Source organism: Ranitomeya imitator, chromosome 4 (assembly GCF_032444005.1).
Source record: "Ranitomeya imitator isolate aRanImi1 chromosome 4, aRanImi1.pri, whole genome shotgun sequence".
NCBI lineage: Eukaryota > Metazoa > Chordata > Amphibia > Anura > Dendrobatidae > Ranitomeya > Ranitomeya imitator.
In genome coordinates this window covers 90,997,579-91,015,825 of record NC_091285.1, presented here as the reverse complement: position 1 = coordinate 91,015,825, position 18,247 = coordinate 90,997,579, and the positions used below count along the sequence as shown (strand labels likewise).

The window sequence follows — 18,247 nt, the reverse complement described above, 5'->3', positions numbered from 1 at the left end:
CACGTCCATCTGTGACTGCGGAAGCGAACGGGATGAGACTTGAGCTGAGGACATATCTCGTCATTCGTGAGATTGTTTTGGGATCCCTTGGACTCATGTGGACTATTGCTTTGTTAGCTGGCACAAGGATTATCGGGAGGTGCCCCCGAATCTGTTCTGTTGGACTCGTGGAAGGACTATTGTTTCGTTTATCGGGTGCGGGATTACTGGAAAGCACCTCCAGATCTGTTTATTTACTTGGGCTTATTGTGGACTTCTGGTGGACTTGAAGGACATTATGGATATTTGATGTTGTATGCTCCCTGCTTTAATAAATCTCATTGGATCATCCCTTGGCCTGTTGTCCCTTCCTGCTCTGCTGTACACCCCATCACAAACTGGTTGGCAGCAGTGGGATCAGATCAGAAGGAATGGAGGACAAAGGCCCATCAACATTGGGAACCAGCACCGCAGAGTACAAGAACTGGACTGCGATGAACCTACAAACAAAGGCCCATGAAGTAGGAGTCCGTTTTAAAGGACTCTCCAAGGAGCAGCTAATTGAGGCTTTGGAAGGAGTTCGCCTGCAAGATGACACTGAGGAAGGATCCTCACAGCAAATGGAGGAAAGACTGCAGCTGGAGGTAAATACCCAAAAAAGTCAGTGGGTTGTGTGGTACGAGGAGGAGTTGGCATTTCTGGGAGAAGAGGCCACCATAGACGATAAGAGGGAGGCCATTCACAGAGCTCAGGAGATGGCATTGCTGGAGCAGATCGCTTTGGAAGCAGCTAGAAGCTCCAGACAGACTGTAACCTCAGCACCCACCATGAGGGAACTCCCCAGAGTGTCCCACAAAGACTTTAAGCCCTTTAATGAGGCTGCAGGCGACATTGAGGGCTTCTTCCAGGACTTTGAGCATCAGTGTTGATTAATGGAAGTCCCGGAAAGGGAGCGAGTTCGACATCTTGTGGGGCTCTTAGAGGGTGGAGCTGCTGAAGCCTATAGAGCTATGGACCCTCGGGGGAACTGTGAGTATACGGCGATTAAACAGACTATTCTAGAACATTATGCTATGTTAAACCTTGTTATCTTATTCTTATAATTATGCTAACATACAAAATTAGCATATGCTTTAATCCCACTGCTGCCAGTATTATGCGGTCTTGAAATGTTTTTGTATTTATTCTTATGATTTTGCTAACATGCAAATTAACATGTGATTTAATCTTTTGTATTTGTATAATTTTGCGGTTTTCAGTTAAGATAAGGAATGTCAAAAATCATGCTGTTAAAGGTAGCATGGCCGAGTGGTCTAAGGCGCTGGATTTAGGCTCCAGTCTCTTTGGAGGCGTGGGTTCAAATCCCACTGCTGCCAGTGTATTTTGACTTTGAAACTTTTTAGCTTATATTTATGATTTTGCTAATAGAAAAATTAGCATGTGCTTTATTGAACTAGAGAGAGTACAAAGGAGGGCAACAAAATTAATAAAGGGGATGTGAGAACTACAATACCCAGATAGATTAGCGAAATTAGGATTATTTAGTCTAGAAAAAAGACGACTGAGGGGCGATCTAATAACCATGTATAAGTATATAAGGGGACAATACAAATATCTCGCTGAGGATCTGTTTATACCAAGGAAGGTGACGGGCACAAGGGGGCATTCTTTGCGTCTGGAGGAGAGAAGGTTTTTCCACCAACATAGAAGAGGATTCTTTACTGTTAGGGCAGTGAGAATCTGGAATTGCTTGCCTGAGGAGGTGGTGATGGCGAACTCAGTCGAGGGGTTCAAGAGAGGCCTGGATGTCTTCCTGGAGCAGAACAATATTGTATCATACAATTATTAGGTTCTGTAGAAGGACGTAGATCTGGATATTTATTATGATGGAATATAGGCTGAACTGGATGGACAAATGTCTTTTTTCGGCCTTACTAACTATGTTACTATGTTACTATGTTATTATTTTGTATTTGTATGATTGCATGCTTTGCTGTTTTGCAAAAGACAGTAGATAGAATCATTGCTTTTTCCTTTTTGCTTAGAGACCTATCCATTTTTCACCTTGAAGAAGTTAAAATGTAGGTAAATTCACTAAACTTACTCTAGGGAAGCTTTTTTTCATATAGTATATTAAGGTAGCATGGCCGAGCGGTCTAAGGCGCTGGATTAAGGCTCCAGTCTCTTCAGAGGCGTAGGTTCAAATGCCAGTAAGCAGAACTTTTTGATCTAATTCAAATGATTGTGTATTTGCATGAGTGTGTGGGTTTCTGTTTAGGAAAAGACAGTTGATAGAATCATTGTTTTTTCCTATTGTTTAGAGGCTTAACCATTTTAAAACAGACCTGTAGGTTTAAATCCCACTGCTGCCAGTAGTAAGAGTTCCTTAAAACCTTTTTATCTTATTCTTATACATACGCTAACATACAAAATTAGCATATGCTTTAATCCCACTGCTGCCAGTATTATGCGGTCTTGAAATGTTTTTGTACTTATTCTTATGATTTTGCTAACATGCAAATTAACATGTGATTTAATCTTTTGTATTTGTATAATTTTGTGGTTTTCAGTTAAGATAAGGAATCTTAAAAATCATGCTGCTAAAGGTAGCATGGCCGAGCGGTCTAAGGCGCTGGATTAAGGCTCCAGTCTCTTCAGAGGCGTGGGTTCAAATCCCTCTGCTGCCAGTAGGTCTTCAGAACCTTTTGATCTAATTCTTATGATTTTGTATTTGCATGAGTGTGTGGATTTCTGTTCGGGAAAAGACAGTTGATAGAATCATTGGTTTTTCCTATTGTTTAGAGACTTAACCATTTTACAACAGACCTGTAGGTTGAAATCCCACTGCTGCCAGTAGTAAGAGTTCCTTAAAACCTTTTTATCTTATTCTTATAACTATGCTAACATACAAAATTAGCATATGCTTTAATCCCGCTGCTGCCAGTATTATGAGGTCTTGAAATGTTTTTGTACTTATTCTTATGATTTTGCTAACATGCAAATTAGCATGTGATCTAATCTTCTTTTGTATTTGTATGATTTTTCGGTTTTCAGTTAAGATAAAGACCGTTGATAGAATCATTGGTTTTTCCTAATGTTTAGAGACATGCCCTTTTTCCAACATGCACTAATTTTAAATGTTGTCAAATGTACTTCACTTACTCTAAGGAAGCCTACTTAATCATGCTGAGTATGACTCAGCAGTGTGAGTTCTTGAAAATCTTTTGATCTTATTCTTATAATTATGATAACAGACAAAATTTGCATGTGCTTTCATCCCACTGCTGCCAGTATGATATGTGCTTGAAAATTGTTTTGAACTTACTCTTATGATTTTACTAACATACAAACTTACATGTGTTTTAATCTTCTTTTGTATTTGCTTAAGTGTTTTCTTTCTGGTTAAGATAAAAACAGTTGATAGAATTATTGTTTTTTTCCTAATATTTAGAGACATGTCTGTCATGATATGTACTTTTGCCCTGTCCTGTATTTGAATAATATGCCATTTGATGTATGTAACTGTTCTCTGGTTTCTATTAGCTGTAATTTATGTATTTTCTTGTGCTGGGAGTTCACCTGTAACAATATGTCTCCTTCCCCCAATACTTGCAGCCCTAAGCTATAATGTAATTAAGGTTTGTCAACACCACTAGTGAAGAATAGCCATTCTTTCTCACAGCAGGTGGCTAGTCATATGTACATACTAGATAGACTAAGAGGAGCCGACCAGTCTAGAATCTTCAGGTGGACCCAACCATTGAATAGAAGGTGTGACCCCTACCCCCCTTCATGGGCGGATTCCAGGAGCTCAGACAATCCATTCTTATTTTTGAGATCAGATGTGAGTTGATCCTTAAAGGGGAAGGAGTGGGGATTCTTAGCTGAGGCAAGACCCCTTGTCCATCTGTGACTGCGGAAGCGAACGGGATGAGTCTTGAGCTGAGGACATATCTCGTCTTTGGTTAGATTGTTTTGGGATCCCTTGGACTCATGTGGACTATTGCTTTGTTAGCTGGCACATGGATTATCGGGAGGTGCCCCCGAATCTGTTCTGTTGGACTCGTGGAAGGACTATTGTTTCGTTTATCGGGTGCGGGATTACTGGAAAGCACCTCCAGATCTGTTTATTTACTTGGGCTTATTGTGGACTTCTGGTTGTGTATTTGCATGAGTGTGTGGGTTTCTGTTTAGGAAAAGACAGTTGATAGAATCATTGTTTTTTCCTATTGTTTAGAGACTTAACCATTTTAAAACAGACCTGTAGGTTTAAATCCCACTGCTGCCAGTAGTAAGAGTTCCTTAAAACCTTTTTATCTTATTCTTATACATACGCTAACATACAAAATTAGCATATGCTTTAATCCCACTGCTGCCAGTATTATGCAGTCTTGAAAGTTTTTTGTACTTATTCTTATGATTTTGCTAACATGCAAATTAACATGTGATTTAATCTTTTGTATTTGTATAATTTTGCGGTTTTCAGTTAAGATAAGGAATCTTAAAAATCTCGCTGTTAAATGTAGCATGGCCGAGTGGTCTAAGGCGCTGGATTTAGGCTCCAGTCTCTTTGGAGGCGTGGGTTCAAATCCCACTGCTGCCAGTGTATTTTGACTTTGAAACTTTTTAGCTTATATTTATGATTTTGCTAATAGAAAAATTAGCATGTGCTTTATTATTTTGCATTTGTATGAGTGCATGCTTTGCTGTTTTGCAAAAGACAGTAGATAGAATCATTGCTTTTTCCTTTTTGTTTAGAGACCAATCCATTTTCCACCTTGCAGAAGTTAAAATGTAGGAAAATACACTAAACTTACTCTAAGGAAGCTTTTTTAATGTAGCATATTAAGGTAGCATGGCCGAGCGGTCTAAGGTGCTGGATTAAGGCTCTGGTCTCTTTAGAGGCGTGGGTTCAAATCCCACTGCTGCCAGTAGGTCTTCAGAACCTTTTGATCTAATTCTTATGATTTTGTATTTGCATGAGTGTGTGGATTTCTGTTTAGGAAAAGACAGTTGATAGAATCATTGGTTTTTCCAATTGTTTAGAGACTTAACCATTTTACAACAGACCTGTAGGTTCAAATCCCACTGCTGCCAGTAGTAAGAGTTCCTTAAAACCTTTTTATCTTATTCTTATAACTATGCTAACATACAAAATTAGCATATGCTTTAATCCCACTGCTGCCAGTATTATGAGGTCTTGAAATGTTTTTGTACTTATTCTTATGATTTTGCTAACATGCAAATAAGCATGTGATCTAATCTTCTTTTGTATTTGTATGATTTTGCGGTTTTCAGTTAAGATAAGGAATCTTAAAAATCATGCTGTTAAAGGTAGCATGGCTGAGTGGTCTAAGGTGCTGGATTTAGGCTTCAGTCTCTTTGGATGTGGGGGTTCGTATCCCACTGCTGCCAGTGTATTTTGACTTTGAAACTTTTTAGCCTATATTTATGATTTTGCTTCTAAAAAAATTAGCATGTGCTTTAATCCCACTGCTGCCTGCATTATGAGGTCTTGAAATGTATTTGTACTTATTACTTATTCTTATGATTTTGCTAACATGCAAATAAGCATGTGATCTTCTTTTGTATTTGTATGATTTTTCGGTTTTCAGTTAAGATAAAGACCGTTGATAGAATCATTGGTTTTTCCTAATGTTTAGAGACATGCCCTTTTTCCAACATGCACTAATTTTAAATGTTGTCAAATGTACTTCACTTACTCTAAGGAAGCCTACTTAATCATGCTGAGTATGACTCAGCAGTGTGAGTTCTTGAAAATCTTTTGATCTTATTCTTATAATTATGATAACAGACAAAATTTGCATGTGCTTTCATCCCACTGCTGCCAGTATGATATGTGCTTGAAAATTGTTTTGAACTTACTCTTATGATTTTACTAACATACAAACTTACATGTGTTTTAATCTTCTTTTGTATTTGCTTAATTGTTTTCTTTCTGGTTAAGATAAAAACAGTTGATAGAATTATTGTTTTTTTCCTAATATTTAGAGACATGTCTGTCATGATATGTACTTTTGCCCTGTCCTGTATTTGAATAATATGCCATTTGATGTATGTAACTGTTCTCTGGTTTCTATTAGCTGTAATTTATGTATTTTCTTGTGCTGGGAGTTCACCTGTAACAATATGTCTCCTTCCCCCAATACTTGCAGCCCTAAGCTGTAATGTAATTAAGGTTTGTCAACACCACTAGTGAAGAATAGCCATTCTTTCTCACAGCAGGTGGCTAGTCATATGTACATACTAGATAGACTAAGAGGAGCCAACCAGTCTAGAATCTTCAGGTGGACCCAACCATTGAATAGAAGGTGTGACCCCTACCCCCCTTCATGGGCGGATCTCAGGAGCCCAGACAATCCATTCTTATTTTTGAGATCAGATGTGAGTTGATCCTTAACCCCTTCATGACCCAGCCTATTTTGACCTTAAAGACCTTGCCGTTTTTTGCAATTCTGACCAGTGTCCCTTTATGAGGTAATAACTCAGGAACGCTTCAACGGATCCTAGCGGTTCTGAGATTGTTTTTTCGTGACATATTGGGCTTCATGTTAGTTGTAAATTTAGGTCAATAAATTCTGCGTTTATTTGTGATAAAAACGGAAATTTGACGAAAATTTTGAAAATTTCGCAATTTTCACATTTTGAATTTTTATTCTGTTAAGCCAGAGAGATATGTAACATAGTAACATAGTAACATAGTTAGTAAGGCCGAAAAAAGACATTTGTCCATCCAGTTCAGCCTATATTCCATCATAATAAATCATAATAAATACCCAGATCTACGTCCTTCTACAGAACCTAATAATTGTATGATACAATATTGTTCTGCTCCAGGAAGACATCCAGGCCTCTCTTGAACCCCTCGACTGAGTTCGCCATCACCACCTCCTCAGGCAAGCAATTCCAGATTCTCACTGCCCTAACAGTAAAGAATCCTCTTCTATGTTGGTGGAAAAACCTTCTCTCCTCCAGACGCAAAGAATGCCCCCTTGTGCCCGTCACCTTCCTTGGTATAAACAGATCCTCAGCGAGATATTTGTATTGTCCCCTTATATACTTATACATGGTTATTAGATCGCCCCTCAGTCGTCTTTTTTCTAGACTAAATAATCCTAATTTCGCTAATCTATCTGGGTATTGTAGTTCTCCCATCCCCTTTATTAATTTTGTTGCCCTCCTTTGTACTCTCTCTAGTTCCATTATATCCTTCCTGAGCACCGGTGCCCAAAACTGGACACAGTACTCCATGTGCGGTCTAACTAGGGATTTGTACAGAGGCAGTATAATGCTCTCATCATGTGTATCCAGACCTCTTTTAATGCACCCCATGATCCTGTTTGCCTTGGCAGCTGCTGCCTGGCACTGGCTGCTCCAGGTAAGTTTATCATTAACTAGGATCCCCAAGTCCTTCTCCCTGTCAGATTTACCCAGTGGTTTCCCGTTCAGTGTGTAATGGTGATATTGATTCCCTCTTCCCATGTGTATAACCTTACATTTATCATTGTTAAACCTCATCTGCCACCTTTCAGCCCAAGTTTCCAACTTATCCAGATCCATCTGTAGCAGAATACTATCTTCTCTTGTATTAACTGCTTTACATAGTTTTGTATCATCTGCAAATATCGATATTTTACTGTGTAAACCTTCTACCAGATCATTAATGAATATGTTGAAGAGAACAGGTCCCAATACTGACCCCTGCGGTACCCCACTGGTCACAGCGACCCAGTTAGAGACTATACCATTTATAACCACCCTCTGCTTTCTATCACTAAGCCAGTTACTAACCCATTTACACACATTTTCCCCCAGACCAAGCATTCTCATTTTGTGTACCAACCTCTTGTGCGGCACGGTATCAAACGCTTTGGAAAAATCGAGATATACCACGTCCAATGACTCACCGTGGTCCAGCCTGTAGCTTACCTCTTCATAAAAACTGATTAGATTGGTTTGACAGGAGCGATTTCTCATAAACCCATGCTGATATGGAGTTAAACAGTTATTCTCATTGAGATAATCCAGAATAACATCCCTCAGAAACCCTTCAAATATTTTACCAACAATAGAGGTTAGACTTACTGGCCTATAATTTCCAGGTTCACTTTTAGAGCCCTTTTTGAATATTGGCACCACATTTGCTATGCGCCAGTCCTGCGGAACAGACCCTGTCGCTATAGAGTCACTAAAAATAAGAAATAATGGTTTATCTATTACATTACTTAGTTCTCTTAGTACTCGTGGGTGTATGCCATCCGGACCCGGAGATTTATCTATTTTAATCTTATTTAGCCGGTTTCGCACCTCTTCTTGGGTTAGATTGGTGACCCTTAATATAGGGTTTTCATTGTTTCTTGGGATTTCACCTAGCATTTCATTTTCCACCGTGAATACCGTGGAGAAGAAGGTGTTTAATATGTTAGCTTTTTCCTCGTCATCTACAACCATTCTTTCCTCACTATTTTTTAAGGGGCCTACATTTTCAGTTTTTATTCTTTCACTATTGATATAGTTGAAGAACAGTTTGGGATTAATTTTACTCTCCTTAGCAATGTGCTTCTCTGTTTCCTTTTTGGCAGCTTTAATTAGTTTTTTAGATAAAGTATTTTTCTCCCTATAGTTTTTTAGAGCTTCAATGGTGCCATCCTGCTTTAGTAGTGCAAATGCTTTCTTTTTACTGTTAATTGCCTGTCTTACTTCTTTGTTTAGCCACATTGGGTTTTTCCTATTTCTAGTCCTTTTATTCCCACAAGGTATAAACCGCTTACACTGCCTATTTAGGATGTTCTTAAACATTTCCCATTTATTATCTGTATTCTCATTTCTGAGGATATTGTCCCAGTCTACCAGATTAAGGGCATCTCTAAGCTGTTCAAACTTTGCCTTCCTAAAGTTCAATGTTTTTGTGACTCCCTGACAAGTCCCCCTAGTGAAAGACAGGTGAAACTGCACAATATTGTGGTCGCTATTTCCTAAATGCCCAACCACCTGCAGATTTGTTATTCTGTCAGGTCTATTAGATAGTATTAGGTCTAAAAGTGCTGCTCCTCTGGTTGGATTCTGCACCAATTGTGAAAGATAATTTTTCTTAGTTATTAGCAGAAACCTGTTGCCTTTATGGGTTTCACAGGTTTCTGTTTCCCAGTTAATATCCGGGTAGTTAAAGTCCCCCATAACCAGGACCTCATTATGGGTTGCAGCTTCATCTATCTGCTTTAGAAGTAGACTTTCCATGCTTTCTGTTATATTTGGAGGTTTGTAACAGACCCCAATGAGAATTTTGTTACCATTTTTCCCTCCATGAATTTCAACCCATATGGACTCGACATCCTCATTCCCTTCGCTAATATCCTCCCTTAAAGTGGACTTTAGACAAGACTTTACATAGAGACAAACCCCTCTTCCTCTCCGATTTTTACGATCCTTTCTAAACAGACTGTAACCCTGTAAGTTAACTGCCCAGTCATAGCTTTCATCTAACCATGTCTCGGTTATTCCCACTATGTCAAAGTTACCTGTAGATATTTCTGCTTCTAGTTCTTCCATCTTGTTTGTCAGGCTTCTGGCGTTTGCGAGCATGCAGTTTAGAGGATTTTGTTTTGTTCCAATCTCCTCACTGTGGATTGTTTTAGAAATGTTCTTACCTCCCTTCTGAGTATGTTTTCCTGGGTCGTCTTTGTTCGAGTCTAATGCTTTTCTTCCCGTCCCCTCTTCTTCTAGTTTAACGCCCTCCTGATGAGTGTAGCGAGTCTTCTGGCGAATGTGTGTTTCCCAGGTTTGTTGAGGTGTAGTCCGTCTCTGGCGAGGAGTCCATCATACCAGTAATTCACACCGTGGTCCAGGAATCCAAATCCTTGTTGTCTGCACCATCGTCTTAGCCAGTTGTTTGCATCAAGGATCCTGTTCCATCTCCTGGTGCCATGCCCGTCTACTGGAAGGATAGAAGAAAAAACTACCTGTGCATCCAGTTCCTTTACTTTCTTCCCCAACTCTTCAAAGTCCTTGCAGATTGTCGGTAGGTCCTTCCTTGCCGTGTCATTGGTGCCAACATGTATCAGAAGAAATGGGTGGACGTCCTTGGAGCTGAAGAGCTTTGGTATCCTATCGGTCACATCCTTGATCATCGCACCTGGAAGGCAGCATACTTCTCTTGCAGTTATGTCCGGTCTGCAGATGGCTGCTTCTGTGCCTCTCAGTAGTGAGTCTCCCACCACCACCACTCTTCGTTGCTTCTTGGCTGTACTTTTTGCTGTCACTTGTTGCTGTGTGCCCTTTTCTTTTTTGCTTGCTGGTATTGCTTCATTCTTAGGTGTGCCATCTTCATCCTCTACAAAGATTTGATATCGGTTCTTCAGTTGTGTGGTTGGTGATTTCTCCATGGTCTTCTTCAAAACCAGGGATTCAAGCTTCAGGAGGCTAATTTGCATATTCCAGGTGCCTTCTGGGAGAAGCGAAGTCTCCCTAAGCTAGAAGATCGTTGGGTACAGCCGGGACCAGCTGCTTCGAAAGCATCACCAAACCAGGGATTCAAGCTTCAGGAGGCTAATTTGCATATTCCAGGTGTCTTCTGGGAGAAGCGAAGTCTCCCTAAGCTAGAAGATCGTTGGGTACAGCCGGGACCAGCTGCTTCGAAAGCATCACCAAACCAGGGATTCAAGCTTCAGGAGGCTAATTTGCATATTCCAGGTGCCTTCTGGGAGAAGCGAAGTCTCCCTAAGCTAGAAGATCGTTGGGTACAGCCGGGACCAGCTGCTTCGAAAGCATCACCAAACCAGGGATTCAAGCTTCAGGAGGCTAATTTGCATATTCCAGGTGTCTTCTGGGAGAAGCGAAGTCTCCCTAAGCTAGAAGATCGTTGGGTACAGCCGGGACCAGCTGCTTCGAAAGCATCACCAAACCAGGGATTCAAGCTTCAGGAGGCTAATTTGCATATTCCAGGTGCCTTCTGGGAGAAGCGAAGTCTCCCTAAGCTAGAAGATCGTTGGGTACAGCCGGGACCAGCTGCTTCGAAAGCATCACCAAACCAGGGATTCAAGCTTCAGGAGGCTAATTTGCATATTCCAGGTGTCTTCTGGGAGAAGCGAAGTCTCCCTAAGCTAGAAGATCGTTGGGTACAGCCGGGACCAGCTGCTTCGAAAGCATCACCAAACCAGGGATTCAAGCTTCAGGAGGCTAATTTGCATATTCCAGGTGTCTTCTGGGAGAAGCGAAGTCTCCCTAAGCTAGAAGATCGTTGGGTACAGCCGGGACCAGCTGCTTCGAAAGCATCACCAAACCAGGGATTCAAGCTTCAGGAGGCTAATTTGCATATTCCGGGTGCCTTCTGGGAGAAGCGAAGTCTCCCTAAGCTAGAAGATCGTTGGGTACAGCCGGGACCAGCTGCTTCGAAAGCATCACCAAACCAGGGATTCAAGCTTCAGGAGGCTAATTTGCATATTCCGGGTGCCTTCTGGGAGAAGCGAAGTCTCCCTAAGCTAGAAGATCGTTGGGTACAGCCGGGCCAGCTGCTTCGAAAGCATCACCAAACCAGGGATTCAAGCTTCAGGAGGCTAATTTGCATATTCCAGGTGCCTTCTGGGAGAAGCGAAGTCTCCCTAAGCTAGAAGATCGTTGGGTACAGCCGGGACCAGCTGCTTCGAAAGCATCACCAAACCAGGGATTCAAGCTTCAGGAGGCTAATTTGCATATTCCAGGTGCCTTCTGGGAGAAGCGAAGTCTCCCTAAGCTAGAAGATCGTTGGGTACAGCCGGGACCAGCTGCTTCGAAAGCATCACCAAACCAGGGATTCAAGCTTCAGGAGGCTAATTTGCATATTCCAGGTGCCTTCTGGGAGAAGCGAAGTTTCCCTAAGCTAGAAGATCGTTGGGTACAGCCGGGACCAGCTGCTTCGAAAGCATCACCAAACCAGGGATTCAAGCTTCAGGAGGCTAATTTGCATATTCCAGGTGCCTTCTGGGAGAAGCGAAGTCTCCCTAAGCTAGAAGATCGTTGGGTACAGCCGGGACCAGCTGCTTCGAAAGCATCACCAAACCAGGGATTCAAGCTTCAGGAGGCTAATTTGCATATTCCAGGTGCCTTCTGGGAGAAGCGAAGTCTCCCTAAGCTAGAAGATCGTTGGGTACAGCCGGGACCAGCTGCTTCGAAAGCATCACCAAACCAGGGATTCAAGCTTCAGGAGGCTAATTTGCATATTCCAGGTGCCTTCTGGGAGAAGCGAAGTCTCCCTAAGCTAGAAGATCGTTGGGTACAGCCGGGACCAGCTGCTTCGAAAGCATCACCAAACCAGGGATTCAAGCTTCAGGAGGCTAATTTGCATATTCCAGGTGCCTTCTGGGAGAAGCGAAGTCTCCCTAAGCTAGAAGATCGTTGGGTACAGCCGGGACCAGCTGCTTCGAAAGCATCACCAAACCAGGGATTCAAGCTTCAGGAGGCTAATTTGCATATTCCAGGTGCCTTCTGGGAGAAGCGAAGTCTCCCTAAGCTAGAAGATCGTTGGGTACAGCCGGGACCAGCTGCTTCGAAAGCATCACCAAACCGCGCGCCTTACGGGGCGCAAATTTTTGCCTGTAGGACATTATTGCAAGAGAGCTTGGCTGAGTAGATTACACAAGAAGGAAAACACACAGCAAGTCAGCAGGATCTAGGAGCAACATGGCAGATGTGACAACCTACATGGTGAGCTGCAGCATGTGCTACATGTTCACAGATCGACCAGAAGAAGAATCCAATTTCACCTGTCAGAAGTGTAGACTAGTGGCCCTTTTAGAAGAAAAGGTGCGGGGTCTGGAAGAAAGAATAGCAACTTTGAAACTCATCAAAGAGAATGAAGACTTTCTAGACAGAACAGAAGCATCTCTACTGGTCACAGAAGGTGCAAAAAGTGTCAGAGAACCTCCAAAAGCAGATGAGTGGAAGCATGTGACCAAAAGAAGCAAGAAGACCATGGAGAAATCACCAACCACACAACTGAAGAACCGATATCAAATCTTTGTAGAGGATGAAGATGGCACACCTAAGAATGAAGCAATACTAGCAAGCAAAAAAGAAAAGGGCACACAGCAACAAGTGACAGCAAAAAGTACAGCCAAGAAGCAACGAAGAGTGGTGGTGGTGGGAGACTCACTACTGAGAGGCACCGAAGCAGCCATCTGCAGACCGGACATAACTGCAAGAGAAGTATGCTGCCTTCCAGGTGCGATGATCAAGGATGTGACCGATAGGATACCAAAGCTCTTCAGCTCCAAGGACGTCCACCCATTTCTTCTGATACATGTTGGCACCAATGACACGGCAAGGAAGGACCTACCGACAATCTGCAAGGACTTTGAAGAGTTGGGGAAGAAAGTAAAGGAACTGGATGCACAGGTAGTTTTTTCTTCTATCCTTCCAGTAGACGGGCATGGCACCAGGAGATGGAACAGGATCCTTGATGCAAACAACTGGCTAAGACGATGGTGCAGACAACAAGGATTTGGATTCCTGGACCACGGTGTGAATTACTGGTATGATGGACTCCTCGCCAGAGACGGACTACACCTCAACAAACCTGGGAAACACACATTCGCCAGAAGACTCGCTACACTCATCAGGAGGGCGTTAAACTAGAAGAAGAGGGGACGGGAAGAAAAACATTAGACTCGAACAAAGACGACCCAGGAAAACATACTCAGAAGGGAGGTAAGAACATTTCTAAAACAATCCACAGTGAGGAGATTGGAACAAAACAAAATCCTCTAAACTGCATGCTCGCAAACGCCAGAAGCCTGACAAACAAGATGGAAGAACTAGAAGCAGAAATATCTACAGGTAACTTTGACATAGTGGGAATAACCGAGACATGGTTAGATGAAAGCTATGACTGGGCAGTTAACTTACAGGGTTACAGTCTGTTTAGAAAGGATCGTAAAAATCGGAGAGGAGGAGGGGTTTGTCTCTATGTAAAGTCTTGTCTAAAGTCCACTTTAAGGGAGGATATTAGCGAAGGGAATGAGGATGTCGAGTCCATATGGGTTGAAATTCATGGAGGGAAAAATGGTAACAAAATTCTCATTGGGGTCTGTTACAAACCCCCAAATATAACAGAAAGCATGGAAAGTCTACTTCTAAAGCAGATAAATGAAGCTGCAACCCATAATGAGGTCCTGGTTATGGGGGACTTTAACTACCCGGATATTAACTGGGAAACAGAAACCTGTGAAACCCATAAAGGCAACAGGTTTCTGCTAATAACCAAGAAAAATTATCTTTCACAATTGGTGCAGAATCCAACCAGAGGAGCAGCACTTTTAGACCTAATACTATCTAATAGACCTGACAGAATAACAAATCTGCAGGTGGTTGGGCATTTAGGAAATAGCGACCACAATATTGTGCAGTTTCACCTGTCTTTCACTAGGGGGACTTGTCAGGGAGTCACAAAAACATTGAACTTTAGGAAGGCAAAGTTTGAACAGCTTAGAGATGCCCTTAATCTGGTAGACTGGGACAATATCCTCAGAAATGAGAATACAGATAATAAATGGGAAATGTTTAAGAACATCCTAAATAGGCAGTGTAAGCGGTTTATACCTTGTGGGAATAAAAGGACTAGAAATAGGAAAAACCCAATGTGGCTAAACAAAGAAGTAAGACAGGCAATTAACAGTAAAAAGAAAGCATTTGCACTACTAAAGCAGGATGGCACCATTGAAGCTCTAAAAAACTATAGGGAGAAAAATACTTTATCTAAAAAACTAATTAAAGCTGCCAAAAAGGAAACAGAGAAGCACATTGCTAAGGAGAGTAAAACTAATCCCAAACTGTTCTTCAACTATATCAATAGTAAAAGAATAAAAACTGAAAATGTAGGCCCCTTAAAAAATAGTGAGGAAAGAATGGTTGTAGATGACGAGGAAAAAGCTAACATATTAAACACCTTCTTCTCCACGGTATTCACGGTGGAAAATGAAATGCTAGGTGAAATCCCAAGAAACAATGAAAACCCTATATTAAGGGTCACCAATCTAACCCAAGAAGAGGTGCGAAACCGGCTAAATAAGATTAAAATAGATAAATCTCCGGGTCCGGATGGCATACACCCACGAGTACTAAGAGAACTAAGTAATGTAATAGATAAACCATTATTTCTTATTTTTAGTGACTCTATAGCGACAGGGTGTGTTCCGCAGGACTGGCGCATAGCAAATGTGGTGCCAATATTCAAAAAGGGCTCTAAAAGTGAACCTGGAAATTATAGGCCAGTAAGTCTAACCTCTATTGTTGGTAAAATATTTGAAGGGTTTCTGAGGGATGTTATTCTGGATTATCTCAATGAGAATAACTGTTTAACTCCATATCAGCATGGGTTTATGAGAAATCGCTCCTGTCAAACCAATCTAATCAGTTTTTATGAAGAGGTAAGTTATAGACTGGACCACGGTGAGTCATTGGACGTGGTATATCTCGATTTTTCCAAAGCGTTTGATACCGTGCCGCACAAGAGGTTGGTACACAAAATGAGAATGCTTGGTCTGGGGGAAAATGTGTGTAAATGGGTTAGTAACTGGCTTAGTGATAGAAAGCAGAGGGTGGTTATAAATGGTATAGTCTCTAACTGGGTCGCTGTGACCAGTGGGGTACCGCAGGGGTCAGTATTGGGACCTGTTCTCTTCAACATATTCATTAATGATCTGGTAGAAGGTTTACACAGTAAAATATCGATATTTGCAGATGATACAAAACTATGTAAAGCAGTTAATACAAGAGAAGATAGTATTCTGCTACAGATGGATCTGGATAAGTTGGAAACTTGGGCTGAAAGGTGGCAGATGAGGTTTAACAATGATAAATGTAAGGTTATACACATGGGAAGAGGGAATCAATATCACCATTACACACTGAACGGGAAACCACTGGGTAAATCTGACAGGGAGAAGGACTTGGGGATCCTAGTTAATGATAAACTTACCTGGAGCAGCCAGTGCCAGGCAGCAGCTGCCAAGGCAAACAGGATCATGGGGTGCATTAAAAGAGGTCTGGATACACATGATGAGAGCATTATACTGCCTCTGTACAAATCCTTAGTTAGACCGCACATGGAGTACTGTGTCCAGTTTTGGGCACCGGTGCTCAGGAAGGATATAATGGAACTAGAGAGAGTACAAAGGAGGGCAACAAAATTAATAAAGGGGATGGGAGAACTACAATACCCAGATAGATTAGCGAAATTAGGATTATTTAGTCTAGAAAAAAGACGACTGAGGGGCGATCTAATAACCATGTATAAGTATATAAGGGGACAATACAAATATCTCGCTGAGGATCTGTTTATACCAAGGAAGGTGACGGGCACAAGGGGGCATTCTTTGCGTCTGGAGGAGAGAAGGTTTTTCCACCAACATAGAAGAGGATTCTTTACTGTTAGGGCAGTGAGAATCTGGAATTGCTTGCCTGAGGAGGTGGTGATGGCGAACTCAGTCGAGGGGTTCAAGAGAGGCCTGGATGTCTTCCTGGAGCAGAACAATATTGTATCATACAATTATTAGGTTCTGTAGAAGGACGTAGATCTGGGTATTTATTATGATGGAATATAGGCTGAACTGGATGGACAAATGTCTTTTTTCGGCCTTACTAACTATGTTACTATGTTACTATGTTCTTGCTTCTTTTGGTCACATGCTTCCACTCATCTGCTTTTGGAGGTTCTCTGACACTTTTTGCACCTTCTGTGACCAGTAGAGATGCTTCTGTTCTGTCTAGAAAGTCTTCATTCTCTTTGATGAGTTTCAAAGTTGCTATTCTTTCTTCCAGACCCCGCACCTTTTCTTCTAAAAGGGCCACTAGTCTACACTTCTGACAGGTGAAATTGGATTCTTCTTCTGGTCGATCTGTGAACATGTAGCACATGCTGCAGCTCACCATGTAGGTTGTCACATCTGCCATGTTGCTCCTAGATCCTGCTGACTTGCTGTGTGTTTTCCTTCTTGTGTAATCTACTCAGCCAAGCTCTCTTGCAATAATGTCCTACAGGCAAAAATTCTTACGGCGCGCGGTTTGGTGATGCTTTCGAAGCAGCTGGTCCCGGCTGTACCCAACGATCTTCTAGCTTAGGGAGACTTCGCTTCTCCCAGAAGGCACCTGGAATATGCAAATTAGCCTCCTGAAGCTTGAATCCCTGGTTTGGTGATGCTTTCGAAGCAGCTGGTCCCGGCTGTACCCAACGATCTTCTAGCTTAGGGAGACTTCGCTTCTCCCAGAAGGCACCTGGAATATGCAAATTAGCCTCCTGAAGCTTGAATCCCTGGTTTGGTGATGCTTTCGAAGCAGCTGGTCCCGGCTGTACCCAACGATCTTCTAGCTTAGGGAGACTTCGCTTCTCCCAGAAGGCACCTGGAATATGCAAATTAGCCTCCTGAAGCTTGAATCCCTGGTTTGGTGATGCTTTCGAAGCAGCTGGTCCCGGCTGTACCCAACGATCTTCTAGCTTAGGGAGACTTCGCTTCTCCCAGAAGACACCTGGAATATGCAAATTAGCCTCCTGAAGCTTGAATCCCTGGTTTGGTGATGCTTTCGAAGCAGCTGGTCCCGGCTGTACCCAACGATCTTCTAGCTTAGGGAGACTTCGCTTCTCCCAGAAGGCACCTGGAATATGCAAATTAGCCTCCTGAAGCTTGAATCCCTGGTTTGGTGATGCTTTCGAAGCAGCTGGTCCCGGCTGTACCCAACGATCTTCTAGCTTAGGGAGACTTCGCTTCTCCCAGAAGGCACCTGGAATATGCAAATTAGCCTCCTGAAGCTTGAATCCCTGGTTTGGTGATGCTTTCGAAGCAGCTGGTCCCGGCTGTACCCAACGATCTTCTAGCTTAGGGAGACTTCGCTTCTCCCAGAAGGCACCTGGAATATGCAAATTAGCCTCCTGAAGCTTGAATCCCTGGTTTGGTGATGCTTTCGAAGCAGCTGGTCCCGGCTGTACCCAACGATCTTCTAGCTTAGGGAGACTTCGCTTCTCCCAGAAGGCACCTGGAATATGCAAATTAGCCTCCTGAAGCTTGAATCCCTGGTTTGGTGATGCTTTCGAAGCAGCTGGTCCCGGCTGTACCCAACGATCTTCTAGCTCAGGGAGACTTCGCTTCTCCCAGAAGACACCTGGAATATGCAAATTAGCCTCCTGAAGCTTGAATCCCTGGTTTGGTGATGCTTTCGAAGCAGCTGGTCCCGGCTGTACCCAACGATCTTCTAGCTTAGGGAGACTTCGCTTCTCCCAGAA

General features: G+C 42.4%; 2 non-coding genes across 2 annotated transcripts; both read left to right on the top strand.

Annotated features, from left to right (window-relative positions):
* The first annotated feature begins 1,273 nt into the window (after positions 1-1,273).
* Positions 1,274-1,355, top strand: TRNAL-UAG (transfer RNA leucine (anticodon UAG)). The gene has a single exon. It is a non-coding gene; the product is annotated as a tRNA-Leu (tRNA).
* A 3,145-nt stretch (positions 1,356-4,500) lies between these two features.
* TRNAL-UAG (transfer RNA leucine (anticodon UAG)) lies at positions 4,501-4,582 on the top strand. The gene has a single exon. It is a non-coding gene; the product is annotated as a tRNA-Leu (tRNA).
* The last annotated feature ends 13,665 nt before the right edge of the window (positions 4,583-18,247 follow it).